At 39.7% G+C, this 23,148-nt stretch overlaps 1 protein-coding gene and 1 long non-coding RNA gene across 4 annotated transcripts in view; both read left to right on the top strand.

Annotated features, from left to right (window-relative positions):
* Positions 1–23,148, top strand: part of PIEZO2 (piezo type mechanosensitive ion channel component 2) — a gene marked incomplete in the record, with an annotated part of 2,710,318 nt that overhangs the window by 189,635 nt on the left and 2,497,535 nt on the right.
* LOC122798434 lies at positions 16,750–22,245 on the top strand. 3 transcript variants are annotated; one of them, XR_006364260.1, is made up of 4 exons: positions 16,750–17,447; positions 21,136–21,455; positions 21,536–21,655; positions 21,736–22,245. It is a non-coding gene; the product is annotated as an uncharacterized LOC122798434 (long non-coding RNA). The 3 variants fall into 3 exon arrangements; XR_006364259.1 differs by lacking the exon at positions 16,750–17,447 and having other exon boundaries at positions 20,219–21,255; positions 21,336–21,455; XR_006364258.1 differs by lacking the exon at positions 16,750–17,447 and having other exon boundaries at positions 20,219–21,455.

Genomic DNA, 23,148 nt, shown 5'->3' with positions numbered 1-23,148 from the left:
ATACAAGAGAGGTCATCGGCCCCCTGTACTCATCACTCATCAGACCAATGATTGAGTACAATGCCCCATTCGGAATGTATCTGACCCGACACCTGCAGCAGCTGGAAAGGCCCCAAAAGTTCCTCACCAAAAGGATAAACGGCCTCAAAAATATGTCTTATGCTGCCCGACTGAAGGAACTCCAGCTCTATTCAGTCGCTTACCGTTTGCTCAGAGGTGACCTGTGCCTGACATACAAGGCCGTGTCCAACCCAGAATTGATGAACATGCTTCATCTCAAAAAATCTAGATCCCTCAAAACTACAAGGGCGGGAGACTTAAACCTGGACACAGTTATTAATAGGACGTGTTGGAGGGACAGATTCATCACCCAGAGACTCCCTATGCTGTGGAACAAAATCCCGGTACATGTGAGGCAGAGCACCTCGCTGGCCTTGTTCAAGAGAAATCTTGACCAATGGATGGGAGATCGCAAATATACCCCAGGGATTACCTCAGTGTCACTGCTTGACAGAGGCACAGCAAAATAATGGGCATAGTTTCCTTCTGACTAAAGGGATGGCAAAAGCCACAAAACTCTGGGCTAGGCTTGTAAATGCCCTTGGGCAGATAGCCTAGTATGAACCTATGAACCTATAAGTTTGAAATGTCGGTCTTTTTAAATATAACAAGTCATAATAAAATCAAATAATGGCAGCTTTAGCTTTAAAAGCAGGTTTGATAGAAATAAAATAATTCAAGCCACAATAAACCCCAGCATTCAGAAGCAGCTGCCAATAAAGTTCACATTGCTCCAACCTCACCTCCCAGTCTCTTCCTTTGATAGGCACAGGAACTTTTTCCAGAATAGTAAACATTACTTTCTTAAATTCTTTACATACTTCTGAATGCTTATACAAAGCATTCACTGCATGCTTCATTTTGATTGCATATTGCTGGTAAATCCTTTTTCTAGGGACCAATAGTCTTACCAATATAAAAAACTGGGCAGGAAGAACAAAAAGCCACATAAACTACCCCTTTCATTTCACAGTTGAATTTACCTCTTACAGATAATAATTTGGGGTACCCTGGTGTGGAAAAACATGTGCCTTGTAAAATAAACCTGCTTTGTCTGCAGGTACCACATCTTCCCATCCCAGCATTCTGAAAAACAACATCAATACAGTCCCTGTTGTGTTCAAAAATTAATTTAAGATTTTTACTATTCTTATAAACAAACGTCGGTTCTTGTCCCAGTTGATCATTCATACCAAAGGAGCTAAATATCCCTGTTTGAGGGAATGAACATGTCTGTTATACTCAACCACAAAACTTTGGGTCAAATTCCCATGAGTTCTATCAGGCTGTTTATACTGTGAGTGAAGTGGATGCCATACAAGTGCCCTGTAAGTGTAAGTAGTGTCCCTGTGATCTGAGACCCAGTGATGAATACTGTCCAAAAAAAAGACGTTTAACAAAACAAGATCTCCCTATAATGAAACCCAACAATGGAGGGGGTCATTTTGATGGACACATATCTATATTCATATAAAATTTTAGAAGATCTTAACAATGGAGCTTTCTTTTATGAGGCTCCTCACAACAAACTCAACATTACTTATCACAACATTGATATAAACATCAAAGATTTGGTTATGACACATGGTTTGGATAGTAAAATCCACGATTTTCTCACAGTCAAGAACCCCAGGATCCCAGCAAACCAAAGGCTGAAATGGTCACACAGATAAATCAGTCAGTGAAAACTGCTAGAAAAACCAAGCCAAACTAGAATTTAATATAAGTATATAGATAGATAGATAGATCTATATAGATATAGATCTCTCTCTCTCTCTACATATGTATATATATATATATATATATATATATATATAAATGTGTGTGTGTGTGTATATATATATATATATATATATATATATATATATATATATATATATATATATATATATATATATATATATATATATATATATATATATATATATATATATATATATATGCATATATATATATATATATATATATATATATATATATATATATATATATATATATATATATATATATATATATATATATATATATATATATATATATATATATATATATATATATATATATATATATATATATATATATATATATATAGAGAGAGAGAGAGATGCCTACATATAGTACACCAGATGTAGACTTTGCAACACCCTGTGCCATGGGAGGATAGACTCATTTCTCACATGTACTTCCCTAGCTATGCACACATGCGTCCTGCTAACTTATGCCACTGCCCTTTCCTACAATGATACATATTTCACTGTAGTATAATTCTAGCCCTGATGTTTTTGCTTAATTATATGAATTTGAATTAATTGGGTCATTAATAACATTCATTTGTTATTTACACTAACATTAAAACTTGGAAAAGTACTATTTTACATCAAAGATAATACTGCCCCCCCTAATTTGCACACTTCACTGTTAGATCTGTGCAACCTATAGCTTATGTCTTCCTTGGTGGCGATCTTCTTTCCTATAGTGTCCTTATCTGAACAGAAAGATAAAAGGTAACCTTGAAGAAAGACAATGCGATGGTCTGGCTTGCTCCAACCTGACAGAACAAAACTGAAACACTAACATTAATCTCAGCTCAAGTATTGTTAAAGGTTTTCATAAAACAGTCTGCATAGATAATGAAGCACAGTTAACTGAAAAACAGAACAGAGTAAACAAATACAATGTAAAATGGAATTTAAAATTCAAACTAAGACTTAACATTAACAGTACTATTTGCTATTTAATTTTTCCAGTACTGTTCTTGCTAAGGTGGTGTAGCTGCATTAAAACTATAGAAAATAGAAGGCAACTATACAAAGTATGAGCTTCGCAACACAAACTTTGTAAATATAAATCTGCATTGCAGGAGTAGCATAGAATAGCATAGTTTAAAAGATGTTTTTGATAAAGAATGGAATGAATCCATGAAGTAGTCGAAATTATAACAGCTGAAAACAAAATTAGACAAATTAAACTACATTCAAAATCAGTAAATATTGTTTGAAAATTAAAATGAGCAAAATACCTATATCAGAAAGTACAAAGTCACATAAATTCACTGAAGCTATTCTTTTTCGTGAATTCTGAATATACTGATATGAAGATTTACAGTCTGACAAATATGCAAGACATCTGTTAAAAGTCATCATGATAATTTGCGGGTGTCACAAACTCCCATGTATGCAAGCAATCTTCACTCCACAAAAACAAACAAAAAAATAAGTGAATATAATATAATTTATTAGTAATACCAGACACATCTTCCAACAGTCAATCTCAGAGAGAAAATGGCAGTTATAATGGTTGTTATGACATTGTGCTTCTGGAAAGATGAACATAAACAAGGACAGAGGAATGTTAGAGCATTGGAACTTGTACAAAAATAAATGCTGAAAGAAGTAACCCAAATGGATGCAAAATCACACTATGGACTTGTCAAATCAATGTGCTCTCTTAATTCAAATGATATTAAATGCCATGCATTGAAACATCTCTGAACTGGTAAGAGTCATCAATAAAAGCTATGATTATCATGCTGAGAAATAAAACTGAAGATCAGCAAAATGCCCAGTATATCCTTTGTAACAGTAGCTGTACTTAAAAATACAGGGAAGTAGTTATTTTACATAGACTACAAAAGTAAGGGACCAAGAATACATTTCTAGACATTTAAATTATCTATTTTTAAAACACTTTGCAAATACTCAGTGATATTTAACATGTCAAATGGATTGGGGAAGGAAAATGAGGAATTTGTCACGTATCATCTAAGAAAACGTATTTAATCTGTATGCGTGCATCATCACTAAAAGTATCCATGGCAGTAAACATGATAGAGGTGCTCAAATGAACTGAACTGGTGCATGCATCATCACTAAAAGTATCCATGGCAGTAAACATGATAGAGGTGCTCAAATGAACTGAACTGGTGCGTGCATCATCACTAAAAGTATCCATGGCAGTAAACATGATAGAGGTGCTCAAATGAACTGAACTGGTGCATGCATCATCACTAAAAGTATCCATGGCAGTAAACATGATAGAGGTGCTCAAATGAACTGAACTGGTGTGTGCATCATCACTAAAAGTATCCATGGCAGTAAACATGATAGAGGTGCTCAAATGAACTGAACTGGCAGGAAGAAAGGGAGACAATCTTGTGCTCACCTTGCTAATTATTGTGATGTTCTCCTCTCGTCCCACTAATACTTCACATTTAGCATCTTAAGACAGAGATTTGGGGGAGTTCAACTCTAGACTGCCATGGTTTAGAAATAAAATTAGGTTGAAGGGAACCAAATCTCACTCTGGCAATTTATTTTTGTTTCACATACACAGAAAGGTGAGATCCAAAATAAAGGGCAATTAAAATCTATAACACTGAATCAGATGGTGTATTCTTCCACCTGCAAACATGTTTATTGCATTTTTGTTGGAAAAACAAAACAGATATTGATTAATAATTTTCCACTGATGAGGGGGTCAATTTTATGGAGCAGTGGGCTTGGTAAATAAAGTTTTAATAGTCAATTTTAGGATAAATACACTTCTTTCTGGAAGGACATAAAAATCGAACATGGTGGTGGTGGCTCAGTATCACTGCTTTGCAATAAATTAAGAAAGAAAAAAACTTAAGTATCTACCTCTTCTTTCTCCTTTTATGCAAAAGTCCTTAGTGCCCATAAACACACAGACATATACCCCAACTATGCTCCAAGGGGAGAAATGCACGCCAATTATGCTCGAGGAGATCAAAGTTCAAGTAGTAGTTAGTCTGACTGACAAAACTGTCTGGGAAGATTGGACATGGCTGCTTGAAAACTGATCCCGCCTCATAGGTCCTACCTGCATGGGGCTAAGTAGACACCCACAATGAGGGAAATTATGAGCTTATGTCTGCAGGGAACACTGATATGGGAGCAAGTAGGACCTAGGGAAAAAAGTGATTCTTGCAATGGGACAGCTATAGCTCCCACATTTGCAAATTTAGTTTTATGTCAATGGAAGAAACAGTATATGCTTAAACCAAAATATTTAAATATGTGCATTTATATATAAGATTTTTAGATGACATATTTTTTTTGTGGAAAGGGAACATTATTATGTTGGAAAAGTTTTTTTTGCATATTTGTCAGATAGAACACTCTTCCTTAATTTCAATCATGAATATGAAGTATCAAGTATAAGTTTCTTGGATATTTATGTAGACAGAGACCACATAAATGGCAAATTTGGCTCTAGAATATATAAAAAAATCTACATATTCCAATTCATATTTACATTATTCCAGTGCTTATTTGAATAGGGTGAAGTGCAACATAGTAAAGTGACAATTTGTGAGACTGCCCTGTTTAACAACCAATATACTTAATGCGTGTCAGTTACATGAAACACATGTTGCTTAATAGGAAATATCCAGTTAAATTAATTAAAGATGTTATTTATGAGGCTGATAGGAAAAGAAATGATTCATTTACACCTATTCTTATAAAACATTTTATGAAGAAAATGATGAGAAATAGTAATGATATTAATTTTTTATAATTATAATAGTTAATTATACTTCATTTTTATTGGTTATTTGTTTAAGGACACAGTATAAAATGAGGTTATATTAGGCTTGGTTAATGCATCTGAGGAAGTCTTCTATGTGGAGGGATGAAAGTGCAGTAATCCTGTTAAGTGCTAATGTATGTGTAGTGTATAATGATTTGTTGAATAAAATTTTGGTGTGACTTTTTATTTTCCTCTGTCCCCTTATATAAAAGTGCCTTTTATTATTTTGGTTCTTGGTTCTTTAGGCACTTTCCTTCCATTTTTTATTTTTTTATAATTCATTATATTTCCCTTCCTCTGTGGATAAAAAGTATATGCAATATATTATAAGAAAATAATGGATAATTTTTAAACACAGTGAGTGTTTAGTTGATAAAATAGGTAAAGTCCCTTGCTTCACTTATAGGAATGGTACCAATTTAAAGGTGAGATTTGAATATAAAAACACAATAGATGGGTGGGCATGTTCTAATGCAAGACATGCAAATCATGTACATTTGTTAATATGGGTAGTTGTGTTATCATAGGAAAGAATAATGTTGTACATTATTGCCTGGGACATTTTAATTGTAACATGGTTAATGTGGTGTACCTAGAGACATCTTTATCCTGTAATGCATTTTAACTTAAAAAATTTGAGAAAACCTTAAAGAAGCATATTTACCAGCATTGTTATGCTATACAAAAAAGACACATTGAATGTGTTGATGAAACATAGTTTGATATGTATGTATATTAATAAATTTGTATTTTTGTTATGGAAAAAGTTATGAGAGATGGGACGGTGTGGTGATTTTAAAAATAAAATTATTGACAAGGGAACTGCATTGGCAATTACAATTTGAATTGGACAGGACTCCAGGTTTAAAAGAAACTATTTCCATTAGTAGCTTTTTAAAATTGAAACAGGATCAGATTTTCAATTTATAATTTTCCAAGTTCATAATTGTAGTGAGTGGAAGAGTAGAAGTGTTTCTACTTTTATGATTGGTAGTTTTATGTCATGTGAATGGGAAGTTCTTTATATAAGTTAGGTTGATATATTTTGTATTTTATTCTGAAGAAGTCTTGCTCTGGTACAGGAAGAAAGCAATACAATAAATTATAGAGTATTGTTGTCTGAGATTCATTAAGCTAATTTTTTGTTTAATAAAAAGTGAGCTTGCATAGTTTGCACGGTCAGTCAGCATCACTTTTCCTTTTGCAGTATATGACCTATGTGCTGTTGTAGCCAGAAAGGACTGTGGGATCCCAGGCATCTCCATTCTTTTGGGAAACAAGCATTGCTTCAGTGAAAATCATATTATTAGATTCAGCTGTAAGTGTCTGCACTGTGTTGGTCAAGGACTGCACATTACTCTAGGGGAATATCAGCCATTCTAAGTTCAGATTATGCTGACATAGTTTTTGTTTAATCTCTGTTTATTCAGTAATAGCTGAATTGTGGAAAATATATCTCTTGAGCAAAATGAATTACAACATTTGCATATGTAAACTTAATGATGTTTCGGAGAAGTTCATTTTATTTATGCACATTAAGACCTACAGTTCCAAATGTTTGCAAATAAAGCTACTTATCTTTTAAAGATAGATGTATCCATTGTGATGCCAGATGTTGAATCTGACTGTCGACAAATATAGCCAGTAAATCTAAAAAACGCATGCCCTGATGCTGCAAACTTGAATACAAAGAGCTTGCATATAAGCTTTCAGTGTCACAAAGTTTATTTAGATTGCAAATGATGGCATGGTAATGTGACTGCAGGAAAGGACTGTTCACTAATACCTGCCATAGCCTACTGCAGGGTTCTAATATAGACATTTTTTCAGTCTATTGTACTGGGACATATATAAATATACACATCAATAATTAGCGATAAAGAACCTGTGCTGTATATCTCAACAAAAGCCTGTTATACTGCATATGCAAACCTTTACCAAAGGTAGGGAGCTACCTGGTACTAAGGTTGCTAAGTAGTTAAATCTTGTTGCCTTAAATTTATTGTTTCATTATAATGCACAACGTAAGATCTTAAGGCATTGTATGCTCTTATTAGGAAACACGGAGAGTCTCCTCATAAATCATTTCCAGAGAGTTTTAAAATCATAAATATGCAGTATCACCAGTATATTTACAACTGATGTCATGATTAACCTTTGCTTTTCCATAAAAGAATGCTGGAAAAAAGCCACCAATAAACTAAATGAACAAAACTGGCTCTTTGGTAGTTTCACACCATAAGCTCCATACTCCTGGAAAAGCACATGTTCTGTATAAAAAAAAACAGACATCCATGCAACTAAAACTACAAACAGAACTTTAATAAATACAAAACGTAAAAATGCTTAACCTGTGTTTATTAAAGTTCTGTTTGTCTTATGGTGGGAAATGACCAAAGAGCTAATTGTGTTCATTTTCCATAAAAGAAGACAACATATATCAGAGATAGTGGCAATATTTCAAACCGTCAGTCCCATAAGGGATGTGAGAGAAGCATGGAGAGTCCCCTTACCTAGGGCAGCTTTAGCAATTTTTAAGAGGTAAGTATAAATTAGTAAACTAACTAGGATGATTTCAACAGGAGGAAATACATTTTAAATTCAGGGTATGGATGCAGGAATTTCCTTCATGTCACATTCTTGTGGAAGAAATCTGAAAAGTGTTAATATTCTTCATTTATAAATCATTTCCAGAGAGTTTTAAAACCAATAATATGTAGAATCATCAGTATATTTACAGATGATATGATTAATCTTTGCTTTTCCATAAAAGAATGCAACATATATCATAAGGGATGTGAGAGAACCTGATTGTGGATACATTTATCTTTCCAAAACATTGCTGCCTCTACTACGCGATAATTAAAGCTTCCTAAGAGACAATTTAAACACATAAAAATTGTCATGTTTAAATGGAATGAGCTGCTGGTCAATATTTTCTAAAATGATACTGAAGCTTTACTAAACATTTTAACAAGGAAGTTTAGTAAATTTGATCCTGGGTAGTTTCCATCCATCCATCCACTCATTTATTACCCCCATTTGTTCTTATTTTTGAACATGGGGTTGGGGTATCACATCAATAGTTACCATCATCTAGAGCCAATATTCACACAACTGAGTGGCTAGTCCTGCTGCACTTGTTCTTCCATTCCACACACACATGCACACAAACACCTAAGGGCAATTTAGAATGGCCAGTCGACCTACTGCATATATTTGGAATGTGGGAGGAAACTGTAGCACCCAGAAGGCATCCCAGCTGAGAATCAAACCACTGAACATATTGATCTGAGGTGACAAAATTACCAGTAGATTGCCAGGCACCCAGTATTACTGCTGCACAGGTTAAAACATCACTATCCAAGGCCAAGAATACAGCTTCTATGGGACCTGACAATATCCCTGGCTGTGTTCTACATGAACTACAGAGTGAACTGGCACCTCACCTGTGTGCCCTGTTCAATCACAGCCTCACCTCAGGCTTTGTCCCTACCGAATGGTGCACTGCTACAGTCATCCCTCTCCACAAAGGATGAGCGACTACAGACCCTGGGAACTATCACCCCATTAGCCTGGCCAGTCTGATATGTAAAGCTATGGAATGCATCATCATGGACCTAATAAACAAGGATATAGGGAATCTCCAAAGTCTGTATCCCACACAGTTTGGTTTTGTGAAGGGTATATCACACCTGCTCAACCTGGTTGACTTCTTTGAGTCAGTCACCAGAGCTGTGGATGAAGGCAAGGTGGTTCATAGGTTCATAGGTTCATACTAGGCTATCTGCCCTGGGGCAATTATAAGCCTAGCCCGATTCTGTATGGCTTACTCCACCCATTGATTTGAGTATACTGTGCCTTTTTTAAGGTTTAGTTTACTGTGCCTCTGTCTAATAGTGACACAGGAGTAATCCCTGGGACAAACCTACGATCCCCCATCCACCTATCGAGATTCTTCTTGAAGAGATTCAGTGAGGTGCTCTGCCTCACATGAACTGGAATTCTATTCCAGAGCGAAGGGAGCCTCTGGGTTATGAACCTGTCCCACCAGCAAGTTCTATTTATTTCTGTGCTGAGGTTCAAGTCCCTCGAGCGTGTGGCTCTAAGGGATTTAGATTTACTGAGGTGGAGCATGTCCATTAATTCTGGATTTGACATAGCTTTGTATGTCAGGCATAGATCGCCTCAAAGTAGGCGGTATGCAACTGAGTAGAGCTGGAGTTTTTTTAACCGAGCAGCATATGGCATCTGTTTGAGACCTTGATCCTCTTGGTGAGATACTTTTGGGGTCTTTCTAATTGCTGCAGGTGTCGGGTAAGGTACATCCCAAAAGGGGCATTGTATTCTATGATGGGCCTGATGAGGGATGAATAAAGGGCACGATTACCTCTCTTGATCTAGATGTGAAACCCTTTGTGATGAGGTGGGCTATGTAGAAGGTCTTTCTAACCACTTTGGCAATGTGGTTTTCAAAGGAGAGATTGCTATCAACTTGGGTCCCCAGGTCCCTAATAACTTTCTCTGTACTTAATGGGTTTCCACCTATGTGGTAATTTGTGGGCACATTGTTTTTGCCAAAGGGTATGACTATACATTTTTTGGCATTTAGCTTTAAACCATGGTGCTGGCACCAGTTATCTGTCTCTGTGAGACCTTTTTGAAGGATGTTTGTGTCAGCTGGAGAGTTGATTATGGTGCCCAGTTTGCAGTCGTCTGCGAACTTGGTGAGCCATAGTCCTCCCACGTTTGCCTGTACCTCGGAAAAGTATATACCGAGAAAGAGTGGTCCCAGGACAGAACCCTGTGGGATGCCACTTGTGACCGGTTTCGAGTCTGACATGGCTCCAGCAACTCTCACTCTGTGGGTTCTGTCTTTGAGCCAGTTTGTGACCCATCTTGTGACATAGGGGTTTATATTTAAGCTGGATAGCTTATCTATGATGCCCGAGTGGGGTATTGTGTCAAATGCCTTTGCAAGGTCCAGATAGGCTGTGTGGACTACCTTCCCTTCATCTATGGCTTTGGTGACTGTTTCAAAGAAGTCAACCAGGTTCAAAAGGCAGGATCTGCCCTTGACAAAGCCGAACTGGGTAGGATCTAGTGTCTGTAGGTCCCCAATGTCTTTGTTTATGAGCTCCATGATGATCCTCTCCATAGCCTTGCAGACTAAGCTAGTCAGGCTTATGGGCGATAGTTTCCAGGGTCCGTAGAGGCTCCACCTTTGTGGAGTGGGACCACTGTTGCTGTACGCCATTCTGTGGGCACATATCCTGTAGTGAGGCTGAGATTGTATAGCTGTTTTATTTGAGGGATTAGTTCCTCTTGTAGTTCATGTAGGATGCAACCTGGGACACCATCTGGTCCCATGGAAGCAGTGTTTTTTGCTTTGGAGAGGGCAGCCTTCACCTGAGCATCTGAGATGTTTGGGAGGCAGCCCTCTGCCGGGATAGATACTTGCTCTTTTGGGGGGGGGGTGGAAAAGTTTGCACTGAACCTGTCTGCCAGGATATTGGCGATGTCTGTGGGTTCAGTGTATTTTTTGTCATTTAGAATCAACTCAGAACAAGTCTGGGAGTTGCATCTCAGGTTTCTAACATAACTGAAAAAAGCCTTATGATTGTCTTTGGTGTCCTGTGCAATTTTTCTCTCGAAGCTGGCCTTGGAGGATTTTATGAGGGATCGTAATTTTTTGCTAGTACTGATCAGAGATGCCTTCCCTATTAGGGATTTTGCTCTATAATGTAGTAGCTACCTCCTTCTGTTGTACAGTTTATTTATGGCAGGGGTCCACCAGACTGGACACCTGCCTTTGGATGATTGGGTCTTGGTTTTGTTTGGGATAGCATGATCCATGCATTCCTGGAGATGTCCGTAGAATGCATTTATATAGGATTCATACAGCCTACCTTGATCTGGCCAAGGCCTTTGATACCATTCCCCACTCAGGAATCACAGAAAAACTCACTAAGCTAGTCATCAACCCATATATCACTAGGTGGGTTGCAAACTGGCTCACAGATAGAACCCACAGTATGAAAGTAGCTGAATCCAAGTCAGACTGTCGACCAGTCATGAGTGGAGTCCCAGAGGGTTCAGGCCTGAGTCCTCTCTTGGTATCCACTTCTCTGAAGTCCAGGCCAACACAAAGGGACTCTGGCTGACAAAGTTCACAGACAACTGCAAGTTTGGAGCTATCATTAACTCCCCAAGTGATGTTGACATCCTACAGAAAGGCCTCACTGAGACCAACGACTGGTGTCAGAACCTTGGCTTTAAGCTCAATGCCAAAAGATGTGTCATCATCCCCTTTGGGAAAAACCCAGTTCCCATGAATTATCACATTGATGGTAGTCCACTGAACACAGAAGGCGTTATAAGAGATCTGTGAACAGAGGTTGACAGCAACCTCTCTTTTGACCACCACATTGCCACTGTGGTCAGAAGTCCGTCTATGTGACACATCTCATTACTAAGGGCTTTGCATCCAGGAAGAAAGAGGTCATTGTCTCCCTCTACTCTTTCTTCATTAGGCCAGTCATCGAGTACAATGCCCCATTTGGCATGTACCTCACTAGACACCTGCAACAACTGGAGAGGCCACAAAAGTACCTCACAAAGAGGATCCTAGGCCTTAAACACTTGTCCTATATGGACAGACTCAAAAAAACTCCAACTATTCTCTGTCTCATATCGCCTACTTAGAGGTGATCTTTGCTCGACTTACAAAGCCATGTCTGACCCAGCACTGTTAGAAATGCTACATCTAAAGAAATCCCAGTCCTTCTGCACCACACAGTCCAGAGACCTCTACCTCATTACCATAATCAACAGAACATGCTGGAGGGACAGGTTCATAACCCAGAGACTGCCCATGCTATGGAATAGAATTCCCATACATGTCAAACAGAGCACCTCACTGGCCATCTTTAAGAGAAATCTTTATGAGTGGATGGGAAATAGAAAATTCACCCCAGGGATCACTCCAGTGGCTCAACTCGACAGAGGCACTGGGAACTAAGGTCAGGTAGCATGATGCCAAGGTAATCCTATGGGCTAGGCTTGTAAAGGCTTCAGGGCTATTAGCCTAGTACACACTTATGAACCCTCTGTGGCACTGTGCCACCTCAGTTAGCCATATAAAAATATTGATAGATTCATGCAAGATTTAAGGTATTTATCTTTAAGGTACCATGTTAAGTTTGTAACAAAACAGAGTAGCTTGGGAAGAACATCTTTTTAATAATCTCTTTAAAAGCATGTTCTGAATAATTAACAAGGGACCTAAGCCACTTTAAAGTTTGCTTTCTGATTAGCCTTAAAAGGTTTCTTAGAATAATTTGCACTCCGATATTACTTGTCTAAGCTGAAGCTAAAAAGATATGTTTCAGATGTCAAATTGAGGATCAATCAATGTCTTTATGTGTCATAAAATCCCATCTTATTCGAGCAGAATGCTTTTTTTCTCCTTTCCTAATAGCTGTTGTTATTAGGAAGCAATGTGTAGTAATGTGAGACTCTTTTTAATTTTCTCATATATTTAGGGTTTCTAAAACCCTGATGGGAATGGACTCCATTCCAATGTCAGGACATGATTAAAGAAATTAGTATTGTTTCCGTCTTTGATGTTTGCCAAGTGTAGTCATGTCAACACAAACAGTGCACTCAGCATTGCCCCATTCAGCAGTTCATATGGAGTAACTTTACTGGTACCATATTTAAGCATCCTTTTTATTAGCCTGTTTCTCCTACTACTGGAACTATCTTGATGTCTTTATTCTACATTGTCCCAGTTGACTTTAAAACTGTCAATATGCGGGACACAGTAATAGCTCGTTGTAGCTATTTGAATAATTAAGTCTAATTTTGTCCTTTTTTCTTCATCTGCAATTTCTGGTTTTCTTGTGTCTACATTCTTGATGTATTGGATGACAATATGCAAGGTAAATTTGTTCATTTTCACTAATTACTTGTAGTACACATTTCCAATCCTTCTCAGCTACTGTTTTTTGTGGTGTTTTCACAATCCCTGATGTAACAATCTTGTGGCATTATTGTGCCTTCAGCAACGAGTATATTGCAGTCAGTGACAAGATGTGTAAACATTCTAGTTTTGTAGTACAGAACCTATATTTGACTGTATCTCCCACTTTTTTCTATAGACAGCTTCTATATAGCCCATTGTCTCAAGCTGCCCTTATTAATCTTTCATCTTCTGATTTAAATACTCACCTCCTTAGCAATTTATCCATCTAATCTTGATCAATATATGGCAGTCCAGCACTGACAAGATGATGCTTATGTCCATTCTGGTTTTCTTTGTAATGTACCTGCAACATTTGTAATTGCCTGCTAGACCTGTAGCTCAAGTACTCTTATCCCCAAACGAGGATGGTTGATTGTTAGGGTACTTGTATGACCCCTGCTTAGTTATTTCTGAAGAATTCCCATACCTAAGTCTCTGCTCAGAGACAGCATGCCTGGGTTACTTGTTTTCAAGTATTGATTGTCTTTTTTTTTCAGAATTTTGAGTTTAAATTCAAAGTCTTTAGGTTGCCCTATTCCTGCTTGTTATAGTATTAATTAAATGTATATATACATTTCCATCTCATACTACAGTATATTATGTTTTAAAAAGTTAATTCCTTCATCCAAATTAATAACATGAAAGCTGTCTGAAAAGAATTATGTTATTTTTAAAACTGAAAATAAAGAACAGACATTATAGAAAGGAAAGGAAAACAAAACAAAAAACTGTTTAGATCTGCCTAATTGAGACATTTGCAATGTTTTTATAACATTGCAAATAAATCTGTAACTTATTGGATTGCTGGCTGGCTGGCTCACAGACAGGACCCAAGAAGTCAGAATTGGTGAGATCAACTCCACCAAGATAGGTCATCAGCGGAGTACCCCAGGGCTCTGTGTTGGGCCCACTCCTGTTTGGCATCTACTTCTTGGAATTCAAGGGCCTCTAGCTCACCATGTTTGCAGATGACTGTAAAATGGGAGCTATCATACATTCCCCCCCATGACACTGACTTCCTGTGAGGGTCTAACACAAACAAATGCCTTGAGTCAAATCCATGGATTAAAACTCAATGTGAATAAATTTATTATAGTGCCCTTTGGGGAATCATACACCCAAGTTAGTTAGTCAATCAATAAAACACCCCTAAGAGTTGACCGGATAGTTAGAGGATCTGTGAACATGTGTAGACAGTAATCTGGCCTTTGACCAGCATGTAGCAAAATAAGTAAGAAAATCATTCTATGTCTCCCAGCTCATAAGCATGGGTATGACATTCAGGTCCAAGGAGGTTCTAGTGGCACTGAACTCAGCTGTTATTGGGCCCATCACTGAGCATAATGTCCCTTTTGGCACTCGCAACACTTGGAACACCCTCAAGAGTTCATCATCAGAAGAATCCAAGGTATAATTACTTTGTCCAGCACAGATCACCTTAAGGCCCTATCTCTGTACTCAGTATTTTATAGGTTACTGAGAGGCGATGCATGCACGGCATATAAGGCATCCTCAGATCCAGCCCTGGTGGATCTCTTGCACAATCGAAAAACAAACAGCACCAGAAACACTTATTTTCAGGGACCTGAACTTTGCCTGTGACATAAATAGACCATGCTATAGAGGCGAATATGTGTCTCAAAGGATCTGTCATCTATGTATTAAGCTCCCCATCCATGTGAAGCAGAGTTCATTCCTTACCCTATTCAAATGAAACCTTGATAAATTGGATGGGAAATTGCAAATTCACCCCTGGTCTGTCCTCCATGTCTCTGATGGACCGAGGTCAATAGTAAGTAAATTAATCTCTGACTAACATACCCCTACCCCACATAACTGTTAGCTTCCTCCTTATTAATATACCCCTCAGTATAGGCATCCAAGGAACTCAGGACAAAACTGGTTGCGTTGCATGGTTAGGACTGTAAAGCCCCTGGTCATTGTTAGCCTAGTATAAACCTATGAACGTGTTAACAGGATCTATGTATTCCAAACTAAAATATGAAATCAATTCCTAATGCTTATTAGTTAACCTTAGTTTAGATCTTCATCAAATCAAACTTTTGCTAAAGATGACATGAAAGACACAATTCCTTTTTCTGCTATAGACTCTGTGGTGCATGCATTGAGCTAACGTAATTGCATTTTTGGACAATAGCCTGTAATTAGTCTGTTACAATTAGATATGTTATTATTGCATTTTTTAAGTAAACACTTTGAGCAAACAAAACAGGTATCATGCCACCTCAGCGTAGAGAGGAAGTGAGATCTTTCTGGGTAGGTTTTGTTGGCATCCTTAACTCTATCATAAACTTTTCTTATCCACTTGGATGTTATCTTCCACTTCAACTGAGATATTACCCCTATTTATTGTAAATATTACATAACTCTTTTTAACATAAAAAAAAAAAAAAAGTTTGTGTATTATCTACCATGGTTCAAAACTACCTTTTATATACTTTATGATCTCATACCTTATTATATTGTTTTGCTAGGATTGTTCTGATAAGTTAAAATCTATAATATTTGTATGTTCTTTTTTTTTTACATTTTTACCTTTGTATAATTACACTTGTACTATGTCTTCTTATGTATTTCCAATATTGTTTTTAACCTCAGAAGCTTTTCTCCCCGGGCCTCCACTGAAAATGGACATTAATCCAGCTGGACTAGCCCGGTCAACAAATGTAAAATAAAAAAAAAATAAAATAAAATAAAATAAGGTTTTGGAAGTATATAAGAAAAGAGCAGGCCTACACGAGGAAGTGATCATCATGCAGTCAGTGGACTGCACACCTCAACAGGTATCACCTCTAGATAAAGATGGTGGCTAAACAGCATACCTCACAATGTCAAGTGCATGAAATCTGGACAAAGCTAAAATAATGGGGGGACAAATGCCTAAAATAACAGACACAATTAAATACAACACTTTGCTAGAATAATAGGTTTTGCATTAGCATGTATTTTATGAAGTCTGAAACTGAAATGTATGCCATTATTTAGTGAGTTCAATCCTTAGTGATTTGCTAGAAAAAAACACTAGTTTTATGAGGAACAGACCAAAAATATGAAGCAAAAATTTGGACATCCTGTGAAAGTCTGGGCAGTTGAGAGGTATGGCAGTCTGACATGTTGGACATACCAATACTGGAAAATACTCAAAGTAAGGTAATAGGTCCTGCCAGTACTGTGGGAGAATAAAAGGAAGGTAACAGGATATGCTGGTACTGAGACAGAGTGAAAGGAAGGTAACATGATATGGCAGTACTGGGACAGAGTGAAAGGAAAGTAACAGGAAATGGCAGTACTGGGACAGAGTGAAAGGAAGGTAACAGGGTATGTCAGTACTAGGACAGAGTGAAAGGAAGGTAACAGGATATGGCAGTACTGGGACAAAGTGAAAGGAAAGTAACAGGAAATGGCAGTACTGAGACAGAGTGAAAGGAAAGTAACAGGAAATGGCAGTACTGAGACAGAGTGAAAGGAAGGTAACATGATATGGCAGTACTGGGACAAAGTGAAAGGAAAGTAACAGGAAATGGCAGTACTGAGACAGAGTGAAAGGAAAGTAACAGGAAATGGCAGTACTGAGACAGAGTGAAAGGAAAGTAACAGGAAATGGCAGTACTGAGACAGAGTGAAAGGAAAGTAACAGGAAATGGCAGTACTGAGACAGAGTGAAAGGAAAGTAACAGGAAATGGCAGTACTGAGTCAGATTGAAAGGAAAGTAACAGGAAATGGCAGTACTGGGACAGAGTGAAAGGAAGGTAGCAGGATATGGCAGTACTGGGACAGAGTGAAAGGAAGGTAGCAGGATATGGCAGTACTGGGACAGAGTGAAAGGAAGGTAGCAGGATATGGCAGTACTGGGACAGAGTGAAAGGAAGGTAGCAGGATATGGCAGTACTGGGACAGAGTGAAAGGAAGGTAGCAGGATATGGCAGTACTGGGACAGAGTGAAAGGAAGGTAGCAGGATATGGCAGTACTGGGACAGAGTGAAAGGAAGGTAACAGGATATGGCAGTACTGGGACAGAGTGAAAGGAAGGTAACAGGATATGGCAGTATGTGGACAGAGTGAAAGGAAGGTAACAGGATATGGCAGTACTGGGACAGAGTGAAAGGAAGGTAACATGGTATGGCAATACTGGGACAGAGTGAAAGGAAGGTAACAGGATATGGCAGTACTGGGACAGAGTGAAAGGAAGGTAGCAGGATATGGCAGTATGTGGACAGAGTGAAAGGAAGGTAGCAGGATATGGCAGTACTGGGACAGAGTGAAAGGAAGGTAACAGGATATGGCAGTACTGGGACAGAGTGAAAGGAAGGTAACAGGATATGGCAGTACTGGGACAGAGTGAAAGGAAGGTAACAGGATATGGCAGTACTGGGACAGAGTGAAAGGAAGGTAACAGGATATGGCAGTATGTGGACAGAGTGAAAGGAAGGTAGCAGGATATGGCAGTACTGGGACAGAGTGAAAGGAAGGTAACATGATATGGCAGTACTGGGACAAAGTGAAAGGAAGGTAGCAGGATATGGCAGTACTGGGACAGAGTGAAAGGAAGGTAACAGGATATGGCAGTACTGGGACAGAGTGAAAGGAAGGTAGCAGGATATGGCAGTACTGGGACAGAGTGAAAGGAAGGTGATGGGATATGGCAGTATGTGGACAGAGTGAAAGGAAGGTGACAGGATGTGGCAGTACTTGTGACAGAGTGAAAGGAAGGTAACAGGATATGGCAGTACTGGGACAGAGTGAAAGGAAGGTAACAGGATATGGCAGTACTGGGACAGAGTGAAAGGAAGGTAACAGGATATGGCAGTATGTGAACAGAGTGAAAGGAAGGTGACAGGATGTGGCAGTACTTGTGACAGAGTGAAAGGAAGGTAACAGGATATGGCAGTACTGGGACAGAGTGAAAGGAAGGTAACAGGATATGGCAGTACTGGGACAGAATGAAAGGAAGGTGATGGGATATGGCAGTATGTGGACAGAGTGAAAGGAAGGTGACAGGATGTGGCAGTACTTGGCACAGAGTGAAAGGAAGGTAACAGGATATGGCAGTACTGGGACAGAGTGAAAGGAAGGTGATGGGATATGGCAGTATGTGGACAGAGTGAAAGGAAGGTGACAGGATGTGGCAGTACTTGTGACAGAGTGAAAGGAAGGTAACAGGATATGGCAGTACTGGGACAGAGTGAAAGGGAGTTAACAGGATATGGCAGTACTGGGACAGAGAGAAAGGAAGCTAACAGGATATGGCAGTTCTGGGACAGAGTGAAAGGAAGGTAAAAGGATATGGCAATACTGGGACAGAGTGAAAGGAAGGTAACAGGATATGGCAGTACTGGGACAGAGTGAAAGGAAGGTAGCAGGATATGGCAATACTGGGACAGAGTGAAAGCAAGGTAACAGGATATGGCAGTACTGGGACAGAGTGAAAGGAAGGTAACAGGATATGGCAGTACTGAGACAGAGTGAAAGGAAGGTGACAGGATATGGCAGTACTGAGACAGATTGAAAGGAAGGTAACAGGATATGATAGTACTGGGACAGAGGAAAGGAAATTAACAGGATATCAGGAGCGGTCTTAGGTCAACTGGTGCCCTAGGCAAAAGGGCTTCACAGCACCCCCTACCACACCATCTGGTCCCCCCATCCTGGTCTACCCTACACCAAATGAAAGGAAGGTAGCAGGATATGGCAGCCATCTGGGACAGAGTGAAAGGAAGGTATGCAGGATATGGCAATACTGGGACAGAGTGAAATGGAAGTAACAGGTAATGGCAGTACTGGGACAGAGTGAAAGGAAGGTAGCAGGATATGGCAGTACTGGGACAGAGTGAAAGGAAGGTAGCAGGATATGGCAGTACTGGGACAGAGTGAAAGGAAGGTAGCAGGATATGGCAGTACTGGGACAGAGTGAAAGGAAGGTAGCAGGATATGGCAGTACTGGGACAGAGTGAAAGGAAGGTAGCAGGATATGGCAGTACTGGGACAGAGTGAAAGGAAGGTAGCAGGATATGGCAGTACTGGGACAGAGTGAAAGGAATGTAATAAGATACACCTGTACTGGGACAAAATGAAAGGAAGGTAGCAGGATATGGCAGTACTGGGACAGAGTGAAAGGAAGGTAGCAGGATATGGCAGTACTGGGACAGAGTGAAAGGAAGGTAACAGGATATGGCAGTATGTGGACAGAGTGAAAGGAAGGTAGCAGGATATGGCAGTACTGGGACAGAGTGAAAGGAAGGTAGCAGGATATGGCAGTACTGGGACAGAGTGAAAGGAAGGTAGCAGGATATGGCAGTACTGGGACAGAGTGAAAGGAAGGTAGCAGGATATGGCAGTACTGGGACAGAGTGAAAGGAATGTAATAAGATATGGCAGTACTGGGACAAAATAAAGGAAGGTAGCAGGATATGGCAGTACTGGGACAGAGTGAAAGGAAGGTAGCAGGATATGGCAGTACTGGGACAGAGTGAAAGGAAGGTAGCAGGATATGGCAGTACTGGGACAGAGTGAAAGGAATGTAATAAGATATGGCTGTACTGGGACAAAATAAAAGGAAGGTAGCAGGATATGGCAGTACTGGGACAGAGTGAAAGGAAGGTAGCAGGATATGGCAGTACTGGGACAGAGTGAAAGGAAGGTAACAGGATATGGCAGTACTGGGACAGAGTGAAAGGAAGGTAACAGGATATGGCAGTACTGGGACAGAGTGAAAGGAAGGTAGCAGGATATGGCAGTACTGGGACAGAGTGAAAGGAAGGTAGCAGGATATGGCAGTACTGGGACAGAGTGAAAGGAAGGTAGCAGGATATGGCAGTACTGGGACAGAGTGAAAGGAAGGTAACAGGATATGGCAGTACTGGGACAGAGTGAAAGGAAGGTAACAGGATATGGCAGTACTGGGACAGAGTGAAAGGAAGGTAGCAGGATATGGCAGTTATGGGACAGAGTGAAAGGAAGGTAACAGGATATGGCAGTATGTGGACAGAGTGAAAGGAAGGTAGCAGGATATGGCAGTACTGGGACAGAGTGAAAGGAAGGTAGCAGGATATGGCAGTACTGGGACAGAGTGAAAGGAAGGTAGCAGGATATGGCAGTACTGGGACAGAGTGAAAGGAAGGTAGCAGGATATGGCAGTACTGGGACAGAGTGAAAGGAAGGTAGCAGGATATGGCAGTACTGGGACAGAGTGAAAGGAAGGTAGCAGGATATGGCAGTACTGGGACAGAGTGAAAGGAAGGTAGCAGGATATGGCAGTACTGGGACAGAGTGAAAGGAAGGTAGCAGGATATGGCAGTACTGGGACAGAGTGAAAGGAAGGTAGCAGGATATGGCAGTACTGGGACAGAGTGAAAGGAAGGTAGCAGGATATGGCAGTACTGGGACAGAGTGAAAGGAATGTAATAAGATACACCTGTACTGGCTGAAAATAAAAGGAAGGTAGCAGGATATGGCAGTACTGGGACAGAGTGAAAGGAAGGTAGCAGGATATGGCAGTACTGGGACAGAGTGAAAGGAATGTAATAAGATACACCTGTACTGGCTGAAAATAAAAGGAAGGTAGCAGGATATGGCAGTACTGGGACAGAGTGAAAGGAAGGTAGCAGGATATGGCAGTACTGGGACAGAGTGAAAGGAATGTAATAAGATACACCTGTACTGGCTGAAAATAAAAGGAAGGTAGCAGGATATGGCAGTACTGGGACAGAGTGAAAGGAAGGTAGCAGGATATGGCAGTACTGGGACAGAGTGAAAGGAAGGTAGCAGGATATGGCAGTACTGGGACAGAGTGAAAGGAAGGTAGCAGGATATGGCAGTACTGGGACAGAGTGAAAGGAATGTAATAAGATACACCTGTACTGGCTGAAAATAAAAGGAAGGTAGCAGGATATGGCAGTACTGGGACAGAGTGAAAGGAAGGTAGCAGGATATGGCAGTACTGGGACAGAGTGAAAGGAAGGTAGCAGGATATGGCAGTACTGGGACAGAGTGAAAGGAAGGTAGCAGGATATGGCAGTACTGGGACAGAGTGAAAGGAATGTAATAAGATACACCTGTACTGGCTGAAAATAAAAGGAAGGTAGCAGGATATGGCAGTACTGGGACAGAGTGAAAGGAAGGTAGCAGGATATGGCAGTACTGGGACAGAGTGAAAGGAAGGTAGCAGGATATGGCAGTACTGGGACAGAGTGAAAGGAAGGTAGCAGGATATGGCAGTACTGGGACAGAGTGAAAGGAAGGTAGCAGGATATGGCAGTACTGGGACAGAGTGAAAGGAAGGTAGCAGGATATGGCAGTACTGGGACAGAGTGAAAGGAAGGTAGCAGGATATGGCAGTACTGGGACAGAGTGAAAGGAAGGTAGCAGGATATGGCAGTACTGGGACAGAGTGAAAGGAAGGTAGCAGGATATGGCAGTACTGGGACAGAGTGAAAGGAAGGTAGCAGGATATGGCAGTACTGGGACAGAGTGAAAGGAATGTAATAAGATACACCTGTACTGGCTGAAAATAAAAGGAAGGTAACAGGATATGTCAGTACTGGACAATAGTGAAAGTAAGGTAATGGGATATGCTAATAAGTGGTGCAAGTGTGAATAATATAAGAGGGTATGAATATGCTAGTACTGGGTCAAATTGAAAAGAAAGTAATAGGAAATACTGGTACTAGGCTAGAGTGTAAGGAAGATAATAAGATATGTCAGTAATGGACAAAAGTGAAAGGAAAATAATTAGTTACACCATTACTGGTTGAGAACAAAAGGGATGTGGCAGGATATGCTCGTACTAGGACACAGTGAAAGAAAGGAAATAGGATAAGGTAGTACTGGGACAGAGTGAAAAGAACATAGTAGGATACACTAATACTAGGAATACTGAAGGTATTAGGATATGCTGGTACTGAGTAAGAGTGAAAGGAAGGATAACAGGATCTGCCAATAGTTGACCAGAGTTAGAGGAGGATCATAAGATATGTCAGTACTGAGAGTGTAATGAAAGGATAGTCAGAGGACATGCCAGTACTGGGCCAGAATAAGAGGACAGCAAGGTTGCGTATGCAGCACCTTTTGTGCAAGTACTCATCAGTATGCAGATTACAGTAGCTGTGACTTATCAGCTAGGTATCAGAAAAACCTGTATGGGTGTTCAGCTAGGTATCAGAAAACCATGTATGGGTGGTCAGCTAGGTATCAGAAAACCCTCTATGGGTGTTCAGCTAGGTATCAGAAAACCCTGTATGGGTGTTCAGCTAGGTATCAGAAAACCCTCTATGGGTGGTCAGCTAGGTATCAGAAAACCCTGTATGGTTGTTCAGCTAGGTATCAGAAAACCCTCTATGGGTGTTCAGCTAGGTATCAGAAAACCCTGTTTCTTGTGTGAAGTGATGCACACAAGCAGTCTTGTCATGTGCAAAAGACTCTTATTCTGCAATAAGGCATTTCCAGGGTAACATCACGGGTGGCGGTCATTCGTTGAATATCAAAGATCACAAAT

This window comes from Protopterus annectens, chromosome 3.part1, assembly GCF_019279795.1.
Source record: "Protopterus annectens isolate FY-2018-M chromosome 3.part1, PAN1.0, whole genome shotgun sequence".
NCBI lineage: Eukaryota > Metazoa > Chordata > Ceratodontiformes > Protopteridae > Protopterus > Protopterus annectens.
Note: the sequence above shows the minus strand (reverse complement) of the source record. Positions and strands in the feature narration are given on the sequence as shown.